Raw genomic sequence first — 23,759 nt, 5'->3', positions numbered from 1 at the left:
ATGTAAACCAGCTCACGTGGCCATCCAGCAAGTGTCCAGTTCTTTCCACAAACACTGACAGCCTCCATCAGCATGCAGTATAGGTTCATGTGTGTCCCACCTCTCCACTGCAGCTGGTGTCACCATCTAACTCTCCAAACCAACCATTTGCTAAAGACGGTCACATATAAAACTTCAGTATGCACTGGGAGGAAGTTTGAAAGTACCCTGCTCTCTCGTGTACTGCTTATGGGGATATAAATTATTATGGGAGAGTTAAACATCAGGTCAGAATACCTCATTGAGCATTCTCTGGCCCAAGCAATGTGAGAGACCATGATGACTATCGCAAATAAGATATATGTATATACAATATAACATGTAGTCTATTAATATATTACTATAGAATCATAGTTTATATAACACCATATTAATAGATTATATATTCTTTATGTTTATACAGCTACACGAAATAATATAAATACGTTCGTATACTATATGACAATACACGAATATATATCACTGTTCACGGACTTGAGCGGAAAGCTGGACGCATAGTTCCACGGTTCCTATGGTGAGACAGGACGCAGGAGAATCTTCCAGGTCACAGGCCATCTTACCTGGTACCCAAACCATCGAGATGCCTCATCTCTACAGGTGTGCTGCAGCATAGGATGCCTGCACTCACATGCACGCACACGTGCACATGCGCAGATTTGTTTTCAAAAGAATGCCCATAAGACAACTATTCCTTAAACAGTCCTAGCATTCACATAGACAGTATTAGCACAGGAGAACGGTGTGCAGCAGTAAAGTCAGTGAACCAAAGTTAGCCTACAATGGGGTTCATTATACCAACAGTAGGCAACAAGATGGGACAACTAGGTCTATTATACCAACAGTGGTCAACAAGAAATGCAAGGCCAGGAAGACAGAACACTGGGGAGTGACCCCGACACCCACTTCAGGGTGGAATAAAAAAAAGTCCATGAATTTATTCTGCAGCCCCACCCAAGCACCACAATACGTGTGCCCACACATACACACACAGAAATTTTTTTCCAAAAAATAAAGAAAGGCCTGTGTAAGAGCTGGTTCATTTACAAGGCACTCTGGCTTCTCATGTGAAGACAGCCACAAACATGCCCAAATCACTACTATCGTACACCAGATGACATCTGCCCAGCATCCACTCCTCAGGAACTGGAGTGCAGACCATGCAGCGGAATCCACTCGGCAAACACAAGGCCCTCTGTCACCAAGTTGAACAAAGCCGTGTGGCACTCATCGAAGTCATAATGCCTGCAGGATGCCAAGACGTACACCATGCCCAGTTTATACGCTGTGCATAGATAAAGGCCAGACTAGATGAAGGTAAGAGCTACAGAGCTAAACCTCAACGACTAATTCACGAGAACAACTGCTAACTGAAGAGTAGCCCTGCGAAAGCCCACTCCGGCTAACTCACGCTTGGCCCTATCAGTGGTGACCTGCCCCCACAGTGGGCCTCTCCATTTCTCAGCGTAAGTGTAGGTCAAGGCCCTAGCTGCTTCTTTGGTTGAGTGGCTTTTTTCCCCTTTTAAATGACAAGATAGTAATAATAGGAGACAGCAATCCGCTGAGCATGGCACAGACAAGAGAGTAAAAACCTTTAGATCAGATACTTACGAAGTACATAGGCAGGCTTAGACTACTTGAGCCTCCCACTTTGCCCCAGTTACAATCGAACAAACAAGGCATGAAGGAACAGGACATAATTACGTGAAAACATCTGGAGTCTCAAGTCAACATCTGAGATCACGAGTCTTAGACACTCTAGTTAGTTCTTCGGTGAGGCTGGATAAGCAAACAGCTAGATGGACAGACAGGCCTCCCCTGCTCACCTGGCCTCTCTTAGATCTCTGTGCCCCAAGGCCTTTTATGGAATAGCAACAGCCCATCCATTAGCTCTAACCGGCTCAGCTAACAGTGGCCTGATGCATACACTCCCACAAGACGTAAGAACTTAAAAGAACAGCAAAGATCTATGCAATCAGACGTTAGCGCCTTTAGTACTTATTGACTTTTATGTGGTCTATTCTCTACGAAGTCAGGTTATTTGTTTCCATTTGAGCTACTTTGCCACTGGAAATACAACACAAAGAGAAACATTGGCTCAGCTGAGGGGACATGCACACACACATACACACGCGCGCGCACACACACACTCGCACACGAACGCATGCCCAAACACTAAATATGAATCGGTTCATGTAGGGGGAAATTCTTTAAGTTGTAAAAATACCTATTATGCTGGAATACTTAAATATTCATGCTGGAATGCTCTTTTGTTTAATATTTACAACTGTAGGTCATTTCTGGGTCATACACACACACACACATTATGTCACAAAATATTATTTTATAAATAAACCAGGAGTCATGAAACTACTACTAAGATGTTTTAAAAATTATTTTTGAAGCAAGATTTAAAAACCACAGAAAACCAGACAAGGAATAATAAAATCCGAGACGGTACACGCGGGTGTGGAGACGGAGAAACTAGACCGGAAGAAGCAGAAGCAGGTAAGGCTGTTGCTGAGGTCACCGGAGTTCAGTTGGGAAATGTGAGTAAAATATGAGCAAGGCCTAAGATCATGAGTCATAGGTCAAAGGTCACTGACTGGACCAACTCTCTGTACCTGAGTCCCTCCATTACAGACATTATAAACAGGCAAACCAAAAAGCAGCCAGAGGCTGGGAGATACCCCCAACAAAAGCAATAAGGGCCTGAGTTCTGATCACCATAATACAATAAGAGGGTGGGTGTAGCCTCCACATCTGCAATCCCAGGGGGAGTAGGGGAGGGGCAGGGATGAGGGGATAGATGGGGTGGGGGCACACAAAACCAGTGAAAGGGCTGGATATAGCCCAGCAGTTAAGAGCACAGACAGGTGTTGAGGTTTGGTCTGTTGCTGTGTGCTGTAATGCTAAACACTGCCCCCTGCCCCCGGGCTCTAGGTTGTCTCAGGGATGAAGAGATAATCACCAAGTGAAGCTATGAAAGCTTGCTCCTTCATTTAAAACTATTGGTTGAATAAAGATATCGGGAGCCAATAGCTGGGCAGAAGAGAGGTAGGTGGGGCTTCAGTTGCCCGGATTGGGATCTGAAGCTGAGACCCCAAGCAACGAGAGGAGAGAGGTGAAGACACCACGGGTGGGTGGATGGTGAGGGCACGGCCATGAGGGCTGGCCAGCCGGAGTGAGAACAGCCCAGACGGAACATGGTAAGGTATAACTGGGGTCACTGACAGGGAAGAGGAGGGGTGATAGCTGCCCAGGTCTACTGCGAGTGAGGCTTATTATAAATGTAAACGTTCTGCCTTTTATCTGAGAACGAATCATCAAGGGTGGGGAAGAAACCCCGGTTAGTACTTACCACAGTGCACTTGCTGTCCTGCAGAGCAGGCAGCTTCTGTTCTAGGACTCACAACTCCAGCTCCAGAGGCCTCTTCTGGACTCCATGACACCAAGTACACATGTGGTTCACACACATACATGCAAGCACAGCACTCACAGGCATACACACACACACACGTGAGACACCATTGAAGAAAACACCCCTTGTTACCCTTTGGCCCCCCTGCCCCTGCATACACATATATGTACAATGCCTACACATACAAACATATACATACAATGCAGCGCACACAAACATGCACAACTGAAAGGTAAATATATGTTTGAAAAGATAATTACTGGTGCTCTCAGCCAAATTCTTGAGTATAAGAGAAGACACTGGTCAGTGATGCCACACATTGAAGGTGTTATACACTGGCTATATAAATGAGTGGATAAAACTGAGGAAGACTGGAGATAACAATATTCCTACCTCCCAGCAATTCTGCAGCTGCGTGTCTCCAGAGAAACGCACATGTGTATATCAGCAGCTCTGTGCATGTATACAAACCCACAGGACTTCTATGAACCCTTGGGAAAATTTGGAAACCATCTGAAAAACCTCACAGGTAAACACACAAATACAGAATAATCATGGGATGGAATACATAGGTTTAAAAGGCCACATGAATGTATCAAAATGAGACAGCGTCTAGAACATGGCTCCTTCTCTTATACAGAGCGTGCTATCATGTCCATCAAGCTTTAAAACACGCATTTCTTACAAATGTATGTGTGATCCAAGTATAAAAATACACCTGGCAATGCTACCTTCCGAATCTAGGATAACAGATCCTTCTAGAAAGAGAAAGGAGGGGAGTTACAGGGGTCCTCAGCCTGGGGTGTTTTTGTTTCAGTAAGAAGATATCTGGACACGTGTCCTTTAAATGTTCAGATCTGTGAGAACTTAGGGATTCATTCTAACACTCTATGCAAGTTGCTAAAACAGCCTAGCAAAGAGTGAGAGAATTAATGCAACTTGGTAAGAACATCTCCGAAAGACGACTGGAAGCCACTCTTGTTGTATGGCTTCAGGACCAGCTAGCAAATGTGGCTCCATGGTTCATTCTCAGTGCAGAACTGGACAAGCATAAAGGACTCAGTCGCTCATCGACTCATCTCCAAGCAGTTCAAATATGTGCAGTCACATGTTTACACATCTGGAGGAATAGTTATCAACAGCACACCGCACTGACTCTCCGAAGAACAGCCTTTCCACCAGATCGCCCACCTTTTTGCTGTTAATGTCGAGACAGACTCCTTGACATGAGGTCCATGCTGGCCTCAGGCACAAGAGTTCATTCCCTCAGCCTGCTAAGTGCTGGGAGTACACGCCCATGCGACCACACATGACTAGACAGCTCTTTACAAAACAAAACAAAAACAGCATTACTCGGTGTTCTGGACCAAATGTCTGTGTTCCCACAAAATTCCTATGTTGAAGTCCGACCCCTTTGCCCCAGGGAGATGGTATTTGGGGCTGGAGCTGTGGGAGTGAGCAGAGTTAAATGACATCATGAGTGGGATTTCCATGATGGAATTAGTGTCCTTATACAGGAAATAAGGGCCCACCCCAAACCAAGTCTTGACCAAGTATGAGTCTTGACCTCACCAGCCTCCCGAAACTGTTTCTTAAGCCACACCCCACCCAGTCTGTGGAATTTGTTATTGCCCCGACCTAACTAAGACAATAGGATTTAAAAAAAAAAAAGACCTCTCCACGCATAAATAACATGCCTTGAGCTAGGGGTGCATGCCTGCTATCCCAGCGTTCCAGAGACTCAGAAGGGACCAGCCTGCACGACAGAGTGAAATCCCTCCCACATATAATTTGAATAGTGTCGGCTGGGCCAGTAAAAAGCTGTTTTCAAGGACATGTCAATGTTTCAGGTATTAAACCTATAATGTATTTAGGGAAAAGTCTCTAATGGAAAAGGAAATCGAAAAGGGCTGAGGTCTGTTATCTAACTACATGGCCCTGTGTAGACCAGTTTATCTGCCTAAAACCAAGGCAGAAAGAAATGAGCCAGAGGCAGATAACCGAGATCCCCTCCTAGTTCAGCACGTCTAAACCTCTCACTTTGGCACTCGGTTGTATAAAAACACACTCACAAAATATTGCTTGGAAAAATTACACCATGCTAAATTTAGGGTGGCGGTTTTATCAGTTTCCACAAAACTAAGAAATAAACAATTCTTGGAAAAATAGCTCTTCTCAGGGTTTTCTCCCAAATAAGTAGAGCTTCTAAGAGGGGGAGCCACCCTCCAAAGGCAGTCATGATCCTACAGTTGTCATCTAAGAGGGGGAGCCACTCTCCAAAGGCAGTCATGATCCTACAGACATCTGAGTCCTCAGTTCAGTGAGAATGCCATCAGCTGAGAGAAGCACGACTGCTGCAGAAGCTAAGGTCTTACAGCCTCACCGGCCTGCAGACACAAACCATGCGTGGCCTGACACCATCCCATTGGAGGAACTGTCCAGATGTTTTTAGAGACAGACTTAGCAAACAAGCATGAAAACCTCCCTGGGTTTCCTGATGTCATAAGAACTGACGAGACGACTGGTAATTACAACTCACAGTAAGTACCTCAGGACTCATTTTCCCATTCTTACCAAAGCATTTGCTAAGAGAATGCAGGGCCTTTATTAGCCATTGCTCAAAGTATACACAAAGAACACTCCCTAGTGTACAGAGAAGAGCAAAGGAGACTACCAAAAGTGAAGGGGTGGGTGTGTCTGCCCTCTGTGCTTCCACAGGACCTGCAGAGCCAGGAGCACCTTTTAGCATTCTCTCGCTTGGATACTACGTTTGATGGGTGTCTGCTCTGAAAACCAAAGAAAGAAGGCAGCACCGGTTTGAGATCTTAGAGGTGTGTATGTTTGTGGAGACAGGAAATGAAGTGTGTTAAACACCCAGTAAAATCTAAAGTAAATTAGCGAGTTGGAAGGGAACTGCTGGGTTTAAATTTTACTCTCTGAATTTGCCTTAGCCCCTTATTTCTAATCCCACCAAAGGCACGCTCTACTAAACCGCAGTCCTCACAGTTCCGAAAAGACCTGTGCTTCCCACCATCCCAAGGCCGGTCGAGGCCGTGCTGCCGGGAAGGAAATGTGGTCATTCTACTATTATCAGTGTGCCTGTTATCAGAACAGAGTCACAGCCGTCAGTGACTGGCTCCCTAGGCCATGCGTGCACACAATGTGTGTGCACACAATGGTCTCCGGTCATGGGGCCAGGAGGCTCCTGTGAAGTTAAGAGGTAACTGGTCCTAAGAGGTGATCCCACTGAAACAAGGAGGCAGGGAGCCTGAATACAAAGGCCCTTCAGACGAAACGCCCTAGAAGTGAGACCAAATGAGATTTTCCTCACTCTATACCCACCCACCCCTGCTCAGACTTGCCTTCCTGTTCCGGCAGGGTGGGTCCTGCTCATCCACTGCTGGGTGAACACAGACCCAAATTCCTTAGCAGCTATTCACTCCCAGCCTGCCACTGGCTCTTCCCTGATCCCGCCCACTTGCATCACTCCACCCAGGCCAAAGAATGGTCCCGGTTTACCTTCCCAAGCTCTGGCTCCTCCCCCTGCTGATGTTTGACTCTGGAGGTTTCCAGTGTTGAAACTCCTTCTTAATCCTGTTTACACCTCTTTACTCACTGAAATCTTCCGTGCCAAGTAAGTGTCTCTCAGGTACTACTTCACAAAAGAAAATACTTCAATAGTATTTCCCCAGAAGAGACCACGCCTGACCCTGAAGCCTCAAATAACTCTCAATTCCAGAAGACCATTACATCCTAACCGGCCTCCATCTTGGCTAGTGCTTGAGGAGGGAAGACGAGTGAGCCGAAGACTAAACTACTCGGGCTCCTGGACCAGCACTCCAAGCCCTTACGGACAGAAGAGTGTGCTTAGTAACAAGTGAGTGACTTACAATATAGCTGAGAACTAAAGCCAAGCACCGCGTCCACGGAGGTCAGGAGTGTGGCCTTCGTGGGGAAAGCATCAGAGTAGGAGAGCACAAGGTTTAGGACAAAGGTCAAGATGACAGTGGGATGCTGGTCTGTGGTGACGCACACCTTTGACTCCAACACTCAGGTGGCAGAAACCGGCAGACCTCTGAGCTTGTGGCCAGCCTGGTCTACAAAGTTCTAAGATAGCCAGGGCTACGCAGAGAGACAGTAAGGTGTGAAGTGTGTCTGCTGGTCTGACTAGGAACTGGCGACCACCCAACCTCGGCTTCTCGAGTCACAGTGCAAGTCTGAGCTGCCAGGCTCAGCCCTGTTTGTTTGTTTGTTTGTTTGTTTGTTTGTTTGTTTGTTTGTTTGTTTTTTAAATGCAGCCCTCCCCAATACGGCTGAAACTGATACCGAATCGTAAAATTCCAGGAGTGAGGCTGAGACTCAGGAGGATATGATGAAATCCGGCTTCAAATATTACAACTTTCTTCCCTACTGCTGTCTCGTGGAATCCTCCCCTCCACCACCCCGCCACCCCTCCTCCTAGTAGAAGAAGCTCTTTCCCACCCTACAGGCCACTGCCACAACCCAGCTCCTTCCTAAGTCCTTGGGGCCCTCAGTTTTTAGGGGCAGACAACTTGAATGCTAGTGTTGCAGACTCAGTGACACTGCCTGGCATCTCCTACTGACACTAAGACACAACCTGTGTCTACTTCACAGCCTACTTCCCATCCCCTTTCAAACTTCTGAGTCCAGGAGCCTCTCTGCCCTACTTTGAATAGGAAAAAATAGTAGAAAGCTTTCAAATGATCCACCCCAGAAAAAGTCTTGCCGATAAACATGAACAAACCTTAATTTTCTTTCATTTTTTTAAAAAGATTTGTCTTATGTATATGAGTATTTTGCTCATATGTAAGTCTGGGAACCAGCTATGTGCCTGGAGCTGATAAAGGTCAGAAGAGAGCATCAGACACCCTGGGACCTGAGTCTCCTGCAAGAACAAAGGTTCATAACTACAGAGCTGTCTCTCCAGCCCATAACCTCAATTTTCAAACCATCAGAAAACAAGTCTGTCCTGTAAAGGGAGTTTGTACAGTTCTTCCTAGTAGCTGGACTTAATTTTATTCATTGATAAATCATGAAGAGAGGAAGTGGTTTGCATACCTAGAGGTTAAGGAAATAATCAGCATTTAATAGTCACCAATGAGTCAAACCCATGATGATTTCTAAACTGAGTATTTCATGGGGCGCAACCACCTCCATACAAAATGACAGCCTACTGCCCACACTGACCATCTACCTACATATGGAGTAACAGCCTACTGTCCTCAGTGACCATCTACATATGAAATGGCCTACTGTCCGCACTGACTGTCTACATATAAAATGACCGCCTACTGTCTGCACTGACTAATAGCAGCAAATGGGGACAGAAGGAAAATCAAAGTTCTATCTTCCTAGGGGTGAGTGTTTTCTTAGGATTGAAGAGAAAAAACACCTCCTACAACTATGTCTGTGAGGAAGAAGTTACGTTTAGATTGCTTTTGCCTCGTGGAGGTCATACACATGCATCCATTTCAGAAGTGTCAAAGGAGCACCTTAATCATAACATTCTATTTACAATAGCCCCACCCTGAAAGCTATACACTACTGATCCCAACTGATGGGAGGCAGCTTAGCAACAGAGCACACATCTCAGATGGCGGAGGCCTTAGGATCAATCCCCGGTACATGAAGCTCTTTCTCTTTAGCCTTCAAGTCTCAGGAGAAGACCACCAACATACTTTATCATCTGGGGATCAACTACAATGTCTGTTATACATAACAAAACCTTCCTGTGGCCTTCTGTGTCTTCGACTAACTCAAGAGTACACTCAAACAAACACAAAGTTTCTATATGCGAATTTCCCAGAATTTCTTCTTTCCTGCTTGCAAACTTGTTGGACACTCTGGGCAAGCCATAACTAGTTCTATATTGGGCATCTCTGACAGAGCAGGCATGTTGGAGTTAGATATCAGTTGTGATGAGCACACTGAGATTTAGAAGCTCATTCCAGTCATTTGATCTCAAGACCTACTACACACAGCTCTCCCAAAGCAGATTCCACAGCCTCAGTTCTTGGTGACGTAAGGAGAGCTCTTTTTGCTGACAGCCACTGCCACAATATTCTCTCAGGAGTAGCTGACTGGCCAACCACAAAGAAAGAACACTCTTCTGGAAATGCCCTTGTTCCAGCACATGACACAATCTATGTGCCACATCAAAAATGCCACCAGAACGTCCCAGATGATGTCATACCTCAATGAAGTCATGACAAATCACACTCCTCATGATCAGGATTAACACACCCAAAACTTGATCCTTTAACCATACTGTACAGACAACAAAAAGAACAATAATTTCAGAGTCAAATCTATCGATGCACACACCCTACACACTGCAAAATGAATTTTCTAATCCAGTCAGCACAGGACTTTACAGGACAATGAAAAAGGGAAGGGAAAGGAAGGGAAGGGGAAGGGGAGGGGAAGGGGAGGTGGAGGGGAAGGGAGGGGAAGGGGGGAGGGGGGAAGGAGAGGGGAGGGGAAGGAAAGAGAGAGGGCAGAAAGAGAGGGAGAAAGGGAGAGGGAGAGAGAGACAGAGACAGAGTGAGAGCAAGCACTGGAAGCTGTGGCCTCAGCATCTTCTCCCTCTAAGCTTTGCTTCAAGCCATGTAGAAAAACTAAATGAGAAAACCATCCAGTGACTTTTCAAAACTATTTCACAGAACATCAAAACTGTCACCAAGCAGCCAGTTTTGTACCTCAGAAATTACATTTAAAACAGGTTCCGGGCTGGAGAGATGGCTCAGTGGTTAAGAGCACTGACTGCTCTTCAGAGCTCCTGAGTTCAATTCCCAGCAACCACATGGTGGCTCACAGCCATCTGTAATGGGATCTGATGCCCTTTTCTGGTGTGTCTGAAGACAGCGACAGTGTGCTCACATACATAAAATAAATAAATCTTTAAAAAAAAATAAAACCAAACCTTAAAAAACAGGTTCCTATAATTTGGAGATACCCATGAGAAAGTATACACATGGGACCTAACTTTCTATTTCTAAGAGCTTGGCTTCAACAACTGGAAATATCCAGATACTTATTTTGCTCTCAGTTACAATAGCAGATGGCCCAAAGGAAATCTAGAGTAGTCATTCTATGCCGACTGGTTACGATAGCTCTGGTACACCTAGAAAATGAAACACAAACCACTAACATTCTAGTAAAATATTTATCCTGTCAGAACCATCCTGATGCAGCAAGGTCCGCTGTTGCTGTCATGTTTAAAAAGCAGGAGAAACGGGTCCTAGCAGAGGCAAGGATGAGATTCTGTCAAGAGGCCTCCAGTCCCTCCACGCATACTTAGATACCCCAGTGTGAAGGGAGAGCCGACACCATACCCATTATGAATAGCAGCCCAGTATAGATCAAAGGTAGGAAGGGATTCCTCTGCACTCAGTAGGTCAGCAGACTCAAGAGTCCACAGCCTGGGCTGTCAAGGTGGCTTAGCAGGTGAAAGTGACTGTTATAACATTAACAAGGTAAACAGGACTCCACAAAGATTTTCACATGTGCCCTAGGTATGTGCATCTCTCTCTCTCTCTCTCTCTCTCTCTCTCTCTCTCTCTCTCTCTCTCTCTCTCTCACACACACACACACACACACACACAATTATAAATTAAATGAAAACTTTCAAAAGGCTAGCCTCATCTACAGAGCCTATTAACAAAACATTTAGAAGCTGAGGCAGTAGTGAGGAACAGAGTGCCCGCCTGGGTTTTAGGTCTTAAGATCAGCAACAATTGTTCCCTAAGTCTTGGAGGATCAGAATGTCAAATCTAAAACAGAAACCCTTCCTTTGTTCCTCAAAGGTGGAGGAAGGGGTCTCAGACAGAACTCATGCCTCTCGGTGCCCTACCCCTACAGGCTGTGATTCCTCCACAGAACAGTATGCCACCGTTGGACGCACAGAGGAAGCCTCTGGCACCACTCTGGGGCATCTGCCATGCCTCAAGCCTCTCGCTGCTGCCTTTCCTGTTGGTCTATGATGTTACTCTCCTCAGCTGCTGCCAGCCACAAGAGGCTGACCTGTCACAACTTCAAGGCCAGGGACAGGCGAGTGACATCCCCTTTCCCCTGTGGTGAGTTGAAGTCTGGTCCAAGTGACTTCTGTGATAAGCACTGCATTCCACCAGACCTAACTTGGATCCTCCCTCCCCGCTGCTTCCTCTGCCAGGCTCCTAAGAAGGCCATGCAGCCAGATACCCGGTTAGCAGAGCATCTGTCACCTAAGTCCCCCTACAGGCTTCCTGGAAAGTCCTAGATGGGATCCACCGGGCTCCCCAAGGACTTGGAGCCACAGAGAAGACCAAAATAAAAGCCAATGCTCTAGCCGTAACTTACAGGTCGTTCACATGACACACACACACACACACACACACACACATACACACACACACACACACACACACACACACACACACACACACACCCGTGTCAGGGACTGAATACGGGGCCTCACACCCTAAATATACCAAGTGTTAGTTCTCAATTTCATAGTTATCCTCCAAATTTTCTAAATAACTGTGCATTGCTCTGATTAACAGGGAAGATATTAAGCAGTATCATCTATGACCAACTGTGCATTACAAAATGATTACTAACTGGTAACAATGAACAGGACACAGTGCTAAATTCTAAGTGATAACAATATTAACTCACTTGGAGTTAGGTAAGACTATTCGGGTGTAAGAACCTAGAGAATTACCATGAAATGACTGATGGTTTTTAGATAAGTATTTGTATATCCTTTCATTCAAACTTAAGGATAACAGGAGATTAAGTTGGAAACACTTGAGATCACAAAGTTCAGACTCAGGTAAAGCTTAGACTTTCAAAGCAATTAAAAGGCCGGGCGTGGTGATACACGCCTTTAATCCCAGCACTTAAGAGGAAGAGAGGCAGGGCAAGCCTGGTCTACATAGGAAGGTCCAGGCCAATACAGGACTAGACAATGAGACTCTGTCTCAAAAAAGGGGGAAAAGGGGACAATTTAAAGGCAGAGAAAATCACACAGAGCTTTGTCTACAACACATGGTAGACAATAACTTCAGAAGAAAACTACTTGAATTCAGTTAAAACACTGACACCTTCCTGGAGAACAGCTTCTGCTCCATGGGATCACCAACTCCAGGCTCCAAGCTCAAGGAAATATTAGGCCACCAGGACAGGCTCCTTTCCGCCTTCCTCCCTCTTTGTATCCACTTCTCACCAGCATGCACTCTGGCAAGCCACCTCCATTACAGCCACAGCCCTCTTCCCTCAGTTCTTACCGTTCCTGGTCACTTCTGTAAGGAAGTAACAACCATCTCTCCTGATCAAAAGTCATCCCTGGCTTCTGGTACCCAAGCATGCAGGAGTGCCCCCTCCTGAGGCTAGTAAGACATCGCGAGAGTCAGTGCTTGCACAAGGGAACATGGTGCATATGTGTGTGGTGACGCTGGACGTCGGCAGCCAGGCTGTCTGCTGGACACACTGGACACACTGGCTCTGCTCCAGCAGGAGTCCTTCAGTCTCAGCTTTTCTAAGAGTAGCCCCCGGCTGGGGTTGGGGATTTGGCTCAGTGGTAGAGCGCTTGCCTAGGAGGCGCAAGGTCCTGGGTTCGGTCCCCAGCCCCAGAAGAAAAAAAAAAAAAAAAAAAAAAAAAGATGGGTCTCCTGTAACCCAGGCTGGCCTTAAATGTAAAAAAATGACCACGAGTAATGTTAAGGGGCTGGGGATTTAGCTCAGTGGTAGAGCGCTTGCCTAGGAAGCGCAAGGCCCTGGGTTCGGTCCCCAGCTCCGAAAAAAAAAAAAAAAAAAAAAAAGAACCAAAAAAAAAAAAAAAAGAGTAGCCCCCAGACCAGCAGCAGTCTCGTCACCAGGGAACTTGCTAGAAACAGTTACTCCACACCCCAGGAGAAACAGGCTGGGGGCTAGCAGAGGCTCAGAGAGAGGGAGGCAAGGAGGCCTGTGCTATGTCTGTACTCCAGGGATGACCTCTCAGTCCCCAGAACGGAATCTGCTCCTCTTCTATCCCCGTGTTGTTCAGAGTACCTCTCCCCCTCCAGCCTTCAAAGTCAGACCAGTCTTTCCTCACCCAGAAAGCTGTTCCAGGTCTCTCTGAGTGTCCCCACCGGCTTCTGGACTCACCTGAACTAATCTCCAGTTCCACTCAGTCAACACTAGTTAAAACAGTAACGGAGCAAGATGCCAACATTAAGCGCTCTCGCGGCAGGCATTACAAGAGACTGCACAAAGTCCATATTTAGGGGGAAAAGGGAGGCAGCATTGTGCTATAGACTCTGAGGCTATACACCCAGTCCCGAAACATTTCAACCAGCAGTGGCCTGTGAACAGCTTCCGGGAAAGTAGCTGCTAAGTACCATGAACTCCCAGGCCTCTAGAGCAGCCTCTAGAACAGCCTCTAGAGCAGCAGTTCTCAACCCATGGGTCATGACCCCTCTCAGGGCTGAACGACCCTTTCATAGGGGTCACCTAAGACCACCAGAAAAGACTATTTATACTGGGATCCATAACAGTAGCAAAATTACAGTTGTAAAGTAGCAATAAGAATAATTTTATGGTTAGGGGTGACCAGGGCATGAGAAACCGTATTAAACGGTGGCAGCATTAGGAAGGCGGAGGACCACTGCTCTATGGTTTGCATCCTGACATACGAAAGGGGACTGCTGCAAACTGGACAGACTACAGCTAAAAGAACAGCTCGGCTTATTGCTGGCATTTGGTCCATCTCTCTGTCCTTCCTTATTGCTGGCATTTGGTCCGTCTGTCCTTCTTTCCCTTCACAAGGAAGCTTATAGGTATGAGCTACCCTGCATCGCCTAACACCAACTTTGTTTTTTGGGGTTTTTTGGGGGGGTTTTTTTTGTTTGGTTGGTTTTTTGTTTTTTTGAGACAGGGTCTCTCTATGTGAACCCTGCCAGCCTAGAACTTGCTATGTAGTCCAGACTGGCCTCGAACTCAGAGATCTGTTTGCAGCTGTAGCCTGAGACAGCAACTTTTGAGTAGCACTTTCACTGAAAGGTTCTTGGCAGCCTGAGGGAGAGCAGGCCGAGTCACAAGGACAGATTTCATGTATTAGATCAAAGTGGTGGCACCCTGGAAAGAGCAACCACATTCTTCCAAAATCCCAGTTACACCAGACAAGAAAGGAGAAGAAAACGTACTGCCAATCAAAGCTGGTAACATTTACCATATGACAGAAAAAGTCCAATCTCTCTCTCCCTCTCCCATTTCCTCTCCCATTCCCTCTCCCTCTCCCTCTCCCTCTCCCTCTCCCTCTCCCATTCCCTCTCCCACTCCCTCTCTCTCCCTCTCTCTCTCTCTCTCTCTCTCTCTCTACACACACACACACACACACACACACACAGTGTCAAGTTAGGAAAACTTATTGTATTATCTGGCTTTCCACACAATCCCAAAATAACAGAAAAAAAAAAAAAAACAACGTAAAGATGATTTATTTTGGCTGTTTCAGGCCAAGGCTGGCCTGCTCCATTGTTCTTGGTCCTGTGGAGGATCACAGCGTAGTTTGGTGCTGCTGACCTTGAAGCAGCCTGAAGCAGGGAGCAGCACATGTCCCACTGCCCCAGTTTCTGCCGCCTCCCAACCTCTGTCTACACTGAGTCCATCAACGCTTTGCCCATGGATGAGTCAGAACAACCCAATGCTTCTCAACACTGCTGCCCCAAGCAAGCTCTCAGGGCTGGACACTTGAGCAACTAGCCACACCCACTCTCTCAACACCTCAAAGAAGGGTTTTGGTTTTTTTTTAATTTTTTAAATGCCAAAACCAGGCCCAAAAGATAAAAACCCACATGTTTCGAGTCATTTTGTCCCTCTTGGTGAGAACAGTACAAATCTTTCCGATGGGAGCTTCTCCATTTCCGCATCTGAATGTTCCTCATCTCCATGTAAGCTGTAAGGAGCACAAGGCAGAAAGCAGGGTGGGATTTAGCACAAAGGCTCATGCATACTGGCGCACACACACACACACACACACACACACACACACACACACACACACACACACGGAGAAGGGGAAGGGGAGGGGGAGAGAGACGGAGACAGATACACAATAGCTGGACCAACACAGTCCATTTAAAAAATCTTTTTGTGTGTGCATGTACCCACAGAGGAATGTGTCAGGTCCCCAGGAGCTAGAGTTACAGTGATTACAAGCCACCTGACAGGCCTGAAGAACCGAACAGGAGAACGGCAGGCATCCCGCACTGCTGAGAGTCTCACCAACCCCAAATGGCCTTTTCTAGTTCCAAGATTTCAACTTCTCAAGACCCCTTCATGACTACAGAAAATGGTCTCGTTTTCAGAAATTGAGTTTTCTAAAAACACACAAAATAGCCATGAGAGACGAAGCAAATAAACCCACACACGCCTGAAAGGAGCTCAAAGCAGAGAACTCTCCCTAACAGCCTCACCGTCTGTCCCGCTAGTGAGAGGAACAGGCTGTCGGAGTGTGAACGGAGTCACTGCTGCGGCAGCCCTGTAGGTGTGACTCATAATTAGGCATCTGCCTGCCTGTCAGAAGGCTACATCTCCAAGCCTTGGGGTCAACATGAGGACAAGTTTGAAAAACATCTCATCGGGCTGCACAGTTATTAAGCCAACTGGCAAAGCAAGAAAACCCAATTTCTGAAAGCTAGAGAGACAAGGGCACATAACGAAAACAGTCTGGCACGTCCAGGGTCAGCAGTGACATCAGCGCTGTGCGCTACACTCGGAAGGTGGCTGACTGTGACGGCTGGAAGTGCACTCTGCTGTCGAGTCAAAGTGGTCCGGGATTTTTCTGGACTGGTCTGTGGTTAATACAAACACACAGACCCAGAATCGCAGTGTGACTGTGGCCAACAGGCTCCTAAGTGTGTAGAATGTGCCCCAACTTCCGCTCTAGTATCTATGCCTTTGGGGATCAAAACTCCACAGGATGCTTCTAGCCTCACAACAACGGGCCTGTATTAGATGGAGTCTAATACAGGAGTCCATGAGCTCTCCCAAACCATCGCCACTCCCAACTCCAGGCGGCTGCTTCCTATCAAAACCAGCGGCAACAGGGCAACTCCAAGTAAGTTTGGCTTAAACAAGACGCAAGGGGTCTGGAAAGCCTCTCTTCCACCATTTATCATAGATTCTACACCGAGGATTCCTCAGCTGCCGGCTGCCTGTGGGAACACCACAAGGCCGCTCACTCAAACAAAACATCTATAAACATTCCACCAATGACAGCGGCAGAAGTCAACTTTCTCTGTGCGCTGGCATCTGGGGCCAGGGGCAGGGCTACAGAGGACAATGCACCCGCTGCATGTAAAATGCTGCGCAGAGACCTTAAAGATCAGAAAAGGGGGCTTTGCTATGGTCAGAAGAGTAGGTGCCAAAAACTAATGCATCAGGGAAGCTGGGAGTTGACACTCAGGGCCGAGACTCAAGTCTGAGTGACATGTCTCATGTCACTGTGCTCGATTTCTCGTCTCTGCTCCCTAATCAGTCCGATGGATACTGAAGCAGTATTATGGACCAAACAATCCTCGCACTCAAACGATACCATAAGCATTCTATTCAGGTCAGCAGGCCACCAAGCTCAGGCTGAAGGTGTGCTACATCTGACAAGCTGTTTCACACCTTCGTCCTACACGCAAGGGGAAGCAGAGAGTGCATGTTCCACAGAAGACTAAGGCTCACTGCTTAGTTTATCTGCAGCCATAGTGAGCCACAAAACCATAATTTAAGTCCAGGTAGCTACCCGGAGCTACCTGGCCAGCCAATCTACCAATCAGTGAGCTGCAGTTCCAATGAGAGCTTGTCTAAAAACAAATAGAGCTACCGAAAAAGGCATCGACCTCTACCTCTACACGTATACACACATACACACAGAAGCATGCCCGTTCACTCTCACCTTCTCCTTCTCTCTTCCCCTCTCTCTGTCGTGTGCGTGTCATCAATGAGCAAGGACTGTGGCAACCTACTACAGGGCATGAAAACCACCAAGTAAGTGCCGTTGAGGAACGTTGTAAATGACAAATGCTTATCATCTCTGCCTCTTTGTGTAAGCCTGAGGAGAAAGTGAGCGCGCGCGCACACACACACACACACACACACACACACACACACACACACACACACGGCTGCTAAAAAGGCATTATTCGGGTTCACCCACCCAAACAAGCTCTGTAACTTCTAGGTGGTCTTGTGCCACAACACAGACAAATGTGGGGTCCATGAAGGTTAAAAGTAACTAAGTCTGCACGAAACACTATGGCACAAACGGTGGGGGGGGGGGGGGATAAGTAAGACTGTAGTCTCAAAACCGCTTGAATAGAACCCACATGCCAAAGCAGACACAAACCCAGGCCAAGGCCTCCTCACGCACACTCTTACAGCAAGCCAGAGGCATCAAATGACACTGGCTCTGAAGCAAAAAACTCTGCCATGCAGACTCCACCAAGAGTTCTTGCTTATCTTGCCTGATGAACTTAAGGTTTCAGCTAGAGAACCCAGGACAAATTAGGTCAGGAACAGACCATCAACTTGGTCTGATCAAAGAATTTCTACAAAAGGTGCGAGAGCAGTCTACACCGAAGCAGGACTAAGCTCCTATCAGGTTCTGTCGTAAGTGCTTAGCCACCTTTGATTACTTATTCCCTCATCTGACAGCTTAGGGAAACTGGGGCACAGAGAGGCCAGAATCTTGCCTAAGCTCACATAGCAAACACACTGAGCTGGCAGTCACCAGAGTGGGGTTCTCAGGCCCACACTCCCAAGTGACACACATTCTAATTCTAGGCTGTGTTCTAAAGCTGACCCAGGACCACCCAATGCATAAAGAAAGCCATCCTACCAAGGGGCTGCACCAGCTCTACACTACGCCTGCGTCTCGCAGCCTACCAGGCACTGGCTCACATCTTGAGATCAGAGGTAGAGAACGGGGACCCAGGCCCCTCTCCTCGTCACCCTGCAGGGATCCTGTATCGTCGTTTGATTTAAGTCTTTTATTACTCAGATCACATGATTTTTAATTAGACTGTTTTAAAATTCTCCCAGGAAAAACAGATGATTGTTTTTAAACCCTTACTTGGAAGATCACACGGTAACCCTGGAAACCACATACCAGAAACCACCACTCTGACAGTTTGCATCGTCATAACTCAAAAGGCAACTCTGAAGCCCCCACAGGGATCCGAGCTGTTTCCTAGAAGAGACTTTAAGACGTAGCATTATTTCCAAGCCAACCCTGAGCAGCTGGAATCTTCCAACAGGAAGCCATCCACTGCCCTCCTTACTACGTCGCAGGGGAACAGGTCAGCGCTAGCCAAAAGCTGTTTGCCTGAAGAAATACTTCTCTTTCCAAGGGAGGAACACACAGGACAGAGTGAACACAGGAAAATTACAACGAAACTCTGTTAAATATTTGGAAGGGGTGGTCTTTCCCACATCTATAATTACCCATGAAAATAAGGCCGTAACAGTCACAACAACGTGCATACTTTTTACCCTTGTGTGTGTGGTGCTAGGAATCAGACCCATGGTCTCATCCACGAAGCACAGGCTCTTCTGACTTTTTTTTTAACTTTTACTGATTCTTTGTGAATTTTACATCATGAAATTCTCACTCATCTCCCCATGTCTACCTTTGTACCCACTCCCCACAAAAGAAAAAATAAAAAATAAATAAAGACTTAAAAAAAAAACAAATCTTGCTTTGGAAGCTGTAGTGTGTCGCGGTGTATTTATTCCGCAGTATATACCCTTTGTCCACACATCCTCACTATCAAAAATGTTCACTTCAACAAGTCCTTGGGGGGTTGGGGATTTAGCTCTGTGGTAGAGCGCTTGCCTAGCATGCGCAAGGCCCTGGGTTCGGTCCCCAGCTCTGAAAAAAAACAAGTCCTTGGTCTGGCTCGAGGTCTCTGGCTCCTGCTACACTATCAATATTGGAACACACAGGACAGAGCAAACACAGGAAAATTACAACGGGACTCCTCTCAGAAATCCTGTTGTTGCTCTGTCATGGAAACCCTGCAGCTTTGGTTCTGGAGGACACCCTTCCCCCCTTAACACACTCCAGTAGTTTGTAGATGGGGTAGACATTGCACCACCACCAGGGCCAGCTCCCACACTGCCCAGTCGAGAGTTGCACAGCACAGGAGTTAGCCCAGACCAGGGACATCTAAACGTCCTTTGGTGGTAACATGGGCCATGGACACTGACACACACCTCTGCTCCTCAGGGCCGTGAACCCAGACATGGCCCTTTACAGCAGCAGGTCATTCTCTCGTAGCTCCCCACCACACACTTGTTCACTGTATAGGCACCCACCAGCACATGGTAGCTGGAACGCCTTGGGGATGGCTTCAGCCTGTCTACAGCTGCATGGCTCTTTTGTGTTATTAATCCCCAGGTTCATTCTTTTAAATTTTTTCAACAAAACTTATCTTTTTTTTTTTTAATGACTAGGTCCCATGTGCCCACCTTGGTCTCATTAAATAACTTGAGGATGACCTTCAACTCCTGATCCTCCTGCCTCCTCCTGCTGAGTGTCTGCACTACAGGCATGAGCCACCATGTCTGGTTCCTGTGGTACTGGAGACTGAACAGAGTGCTTCCGGTGTGCTAGGCAAGTCTTTCACCAACTAAGCTACATACTCAGCCCAAGGGACCCTATCTTATGCTTAAAAACTAACAAAATAGTCACTTCCACTAACAGAACAGAGGGAAAGCCAGTGAAAAGACATTTGCTGAGGTCTTGCACATGATAGATTCTTTCTTTACCACTCAGTTACACAATGTGGGTCTGTCTAAATCTCTCAGTCAATTATACGCAAGCCCAGCATGCCTCCATGCTGCTTTTGGAACACTAACCAGCACCGCCCACCCAATGACTCAAAGTAAAATATTAAGAGATATGAACAGCTGCACTGAGCCACCACACCAAGAATAGCTTTCAGGAAACCAAGCTCCATTTGGAAAACTGCATTTACTAACTCTGCTCAGCTGCAGAGTACTCTGGGAAAGTTCTTCTAATTAGCAAGGAAAATGCCTACATACGCTTTAAGATATTTATAGAAGATATATTTTCTCCTAGAAGCTAACAAATTAAATAATGGTGTGACCATTTATACCCTAGGAGTTCGAGCTGACATTGCTTGTCTTTCTCAGAGCAACAAGGTGCTAAAGCCTTGTCACTAGCTGGGAGGAGCATTCTGGGAGGAATCACCCCCAGTTTCCACCATACAGTGGCACACTTTGCGCCCAGACAGGAGGTCCATAAGCCCGTTCCCACTGTCCCCTTCTGGCTGCTTTTCTCACCCACCTGCTCTACCTTAGCCCCAACTGCTGATCTGTGTGAACAACTACACTTTTAAACAATAGTAATAATAGTCAAGCAGTGGTGGTATATATTTTTAACCCCAGCACTTGGGAGGCAGAGGCAGATGGATCTCTGTGAGTTCAAAGCCAGCCTGGTTTACAGAGCAAGTTCCAGCACTTACAGGCTACACAGAGACCGTGTCTTTAAAAATAAATAAATATATAAATAAATAAATATTAGTGGAGACCTGAGGAAAGAAGGGAGAGGAGGAGGAAGAAGAAGGAGGAGAAAGAGGAGGAAAAGAAAGAGAAAGAAGAAAAGGAAGAGGAGGAGGAAAGGAAAAGAAAAGCCCATGTTGAATTCCTAGCCCCCTCCTCCTTCACTGGCCTATGGGAACACATTCAGGACACAACAGACTGCTTTGAGTTTTCATCAAGACTCTCACCCAAAGGCCCTTGTGCCTAAAAGGCCAGCAAGGCCATGAGGAGATGGTAACTCTTCAGTGAGGCCTATTGGAATGTTTGGGCCACTGGGTGTATGTATGTCCTCAAAGGTGACTGTGGGAGCATGGTTTCATTCTCTGTTTTCCATCCCAGGCATGGAAATCTGTTCTGCTAAACCCACCAAGACAAGACACGCTGCACCACCACAGGCCTAGAGCAACGGGACCAACTGGCAATAGACTAAGGCCTTCGAAGCACTGAGGGGAAATGTCCATGAGCGGAGCTATCTATTACAGCAACAGAGAGCTAACAGACAATGAAGGGTTACATCTGCAGAACAGGAAGGGCTCAGAAGAATCCTGCCCCGCCAACACTTGACCTCAGATTTCTGTAGACAGGAGGGCAAGACAGTGAGGTTCTGCTGAAGCCATTCGATCTAGGGTACTTGGATCTGACTATCAGAAGTCCTCCATGTCACGGCTCAGAGACGTTTAGTAATTGGAGCAAAGTAACAGAGCTGGCTATGGCGGCTGGAACTAGAATCTAGGCCAAATATAAACGGCTGTGTCTAATCTATGTACTTGGCTTCACATAAATTAAGCACACAGTTAAGTAATGTGCTTAGGTACAGCATGTGACAGTTAAAGGGCAGGACACAGACAGCTAGTGCTATAAAGTCACCATGACAGGGGCTAACATGCCTACATTCTACAGTAAACAAATGCTACTGTATCAGCAACTCGAAAAATTGTAAGCTCAAAGCAAGGTGTCCCCAGTGAACCCAGGTGACATGTGGCCTGAGGCAGTAGCAGGAGGAACGCAGAGGAGTGGCTCATATGAACACACTACTTCTACTACTGGAGAAGGAGACTCTAAAGCTAGGTGCCGTGGTGTGTGCCTGTGCTTCCAGCTGGTCGGGATGCTGAACAAGAGGAGCACCTGAACCCCAGAGTTTGAAACCAGCAACAGCACTGCTGAGCAGCCCAGCAGGAGCCCGCTGAGAGTATACACCCAGACAACACATCAGAGCATGGCACGGGACCCCGCTTTCCTCAGCTTTGCTAAGGCCAAGCAGGCCCGATTTTATAATGCAAAACATGTGGGCGAAAGAATTATTTTCCAGTACACATTTTAATTATTCATCACCCAAAAATGGACTGTCTAACTCCACGGTTAGATAAAAGTCGGCGGTTGCCTTGGGCCCTTCCAACATCTTCTTGGTCCCTGCCATGGGTCTATCAACCTGAAGACAGATGGAAACGGGTCCCTTCATAGCTTTCTACAGTTTCTTAACTAAAATAGTGGGGATGGGAAACACTTTAGCAAATAGAACCAAAAGGGAGGGGACGGGAGGGGGAGGAAGGAGGAGGAGGAGGAAAGAGAAGAGGGGGGGAGAGGAGAGAAAAAGACCACAACTGATGCCCAATTTCAAACAATTAGAAGGTATTAAACATGTGGCAGGAAAGCTGGTCTAAATGAAACATCACTGTGGATGAGTCACAGGACTTTGTGTATCCCCAGGGGAATCGCTATAAATATTAATCACCACTGTGGAAAGGACCTGTCAATCTACAGAAATTAAAGAGAGAGAGTGGCAGCATCTCTGGCTTCACCCAGGTGAAGACAGTATTTGTGCACAAGGAAACGGAATCCACGATGCCGGTCATCTGTAATTGTATGTTTAAAACCATTAACAGAGAAATAAATTTTCAATTATGAGCTATTTCCACTTCTCCTTTCTCCATCAAGAACACTTACTAAGTACTTCCCTAAAGATCGGAAGTGCAGATGTTGAAAAGCTATCTCATCAGAAGAACAGATGGGGCTCCCCTCAGGGATCATCCCATTGTAGGAGCTGTAAGGACTTAACACTGCACTTAGGTTGCCCTGTAGGTGTTTCTGTTGGTTGGTAGGTTCCTTCCTTCCTTCCTTCCTTCCTTCCTTCCTTCCTTCCTTCCTTCCTCCTTCCTTCCTTTTTTTGTCACTTTGCCTTGTCCAGTACCTACCCCTGACCTTCAACACCACCCCAAGTTGAGGACCCAACCAAGGACCTTTGCTCTCCGACACTGAGCTAAGTCCCCAAACCTAACAATTTTCTTTGATAAAATAAAAGCTTGGCTGATGAGATTCGAGGGCAAGGTGGGTTGTGTTAGTGTGTGAGGCCTCCATCCTAAGAAAACGTAACAAGTGAGGTCCACCTGATGTAGCTGTTAGGGAAACCGCTCTGGAGAGCAGGCCTCTACCCAGTTCAGCATGGCGAATCACACTGGCACTGACGACAGTCTTTAGGGTTTGGAGACAGTGGGCTCACTGGTTTTCTGCTTAAACCAGCCATGTGTTCTTCATTAGGAAACCTTTGATCATCTAACAAAGCATGTTCAGTTTGCCACGTTCAGGGTTGCCCCGTTCAGCTCCATGATCCATATGACTTGAACAGGACGTAGAGGCCAAGGTGATAGGAAGGGAAGAGAAGGAGGGTTTTACAGGAGAGTCGACCCCAGCACCCTGCTCTGACAAAGAG

General features: G+C 46.8%; 1 protein-coding gene and 1 long non-coding RNA gene across 15 annotated transcripts in view; one reads left to right on the top strand and one right to left on the bottom strand.

Annotated features, from left to right (window-relative positions):
* Positions 1–23,759, bottom strand: part of Arhgap10 (Rho GTPase activating protein 10) — a 261,750-nt gene that overhangs the window by 214,495 nt on the left and 23,496 nt on the right. The window lies entirely within an intron of this gene.
* On the top strand, positions 5,692–9,883 carry LOC134483344 (uncharacterized). Of its 2 annotated transcripts, none has more exons than XR_010060200.1 (3): positions 5,692–5,997; positions 6,176–7,334; positions 7,802–9,883. It is a non-coding gene; the product is annotated as an uncharacterized LOC134483344 (long non-coding RNA). The 2 variants fall into 2 exon arrangements; XR_010060199.1 differs by having other exon boundaries at positions 7,756–9,883.

The sequence above is a fragment of the Rattus norvegicus genome, chromosome 19, assembly GCF_036323735.1.
Source record: "Rattus norvegicus strain BN/NHsdMcwi chromosome 19, GRCr8, whole genome shotgun sequence".
NCBI classification, from domain to species: domain Eukaryota; kingdom Metazoa; phylum Chordata; class Mammalia; order Rodentia; family Muridae; genus Rattus; species Rattus norvegicus.
The sequence above is the reverse complement of the archived record's forward strand: the minus strand, read 5'-3'. Positions and strand labels throughout refer to the sequence as shown.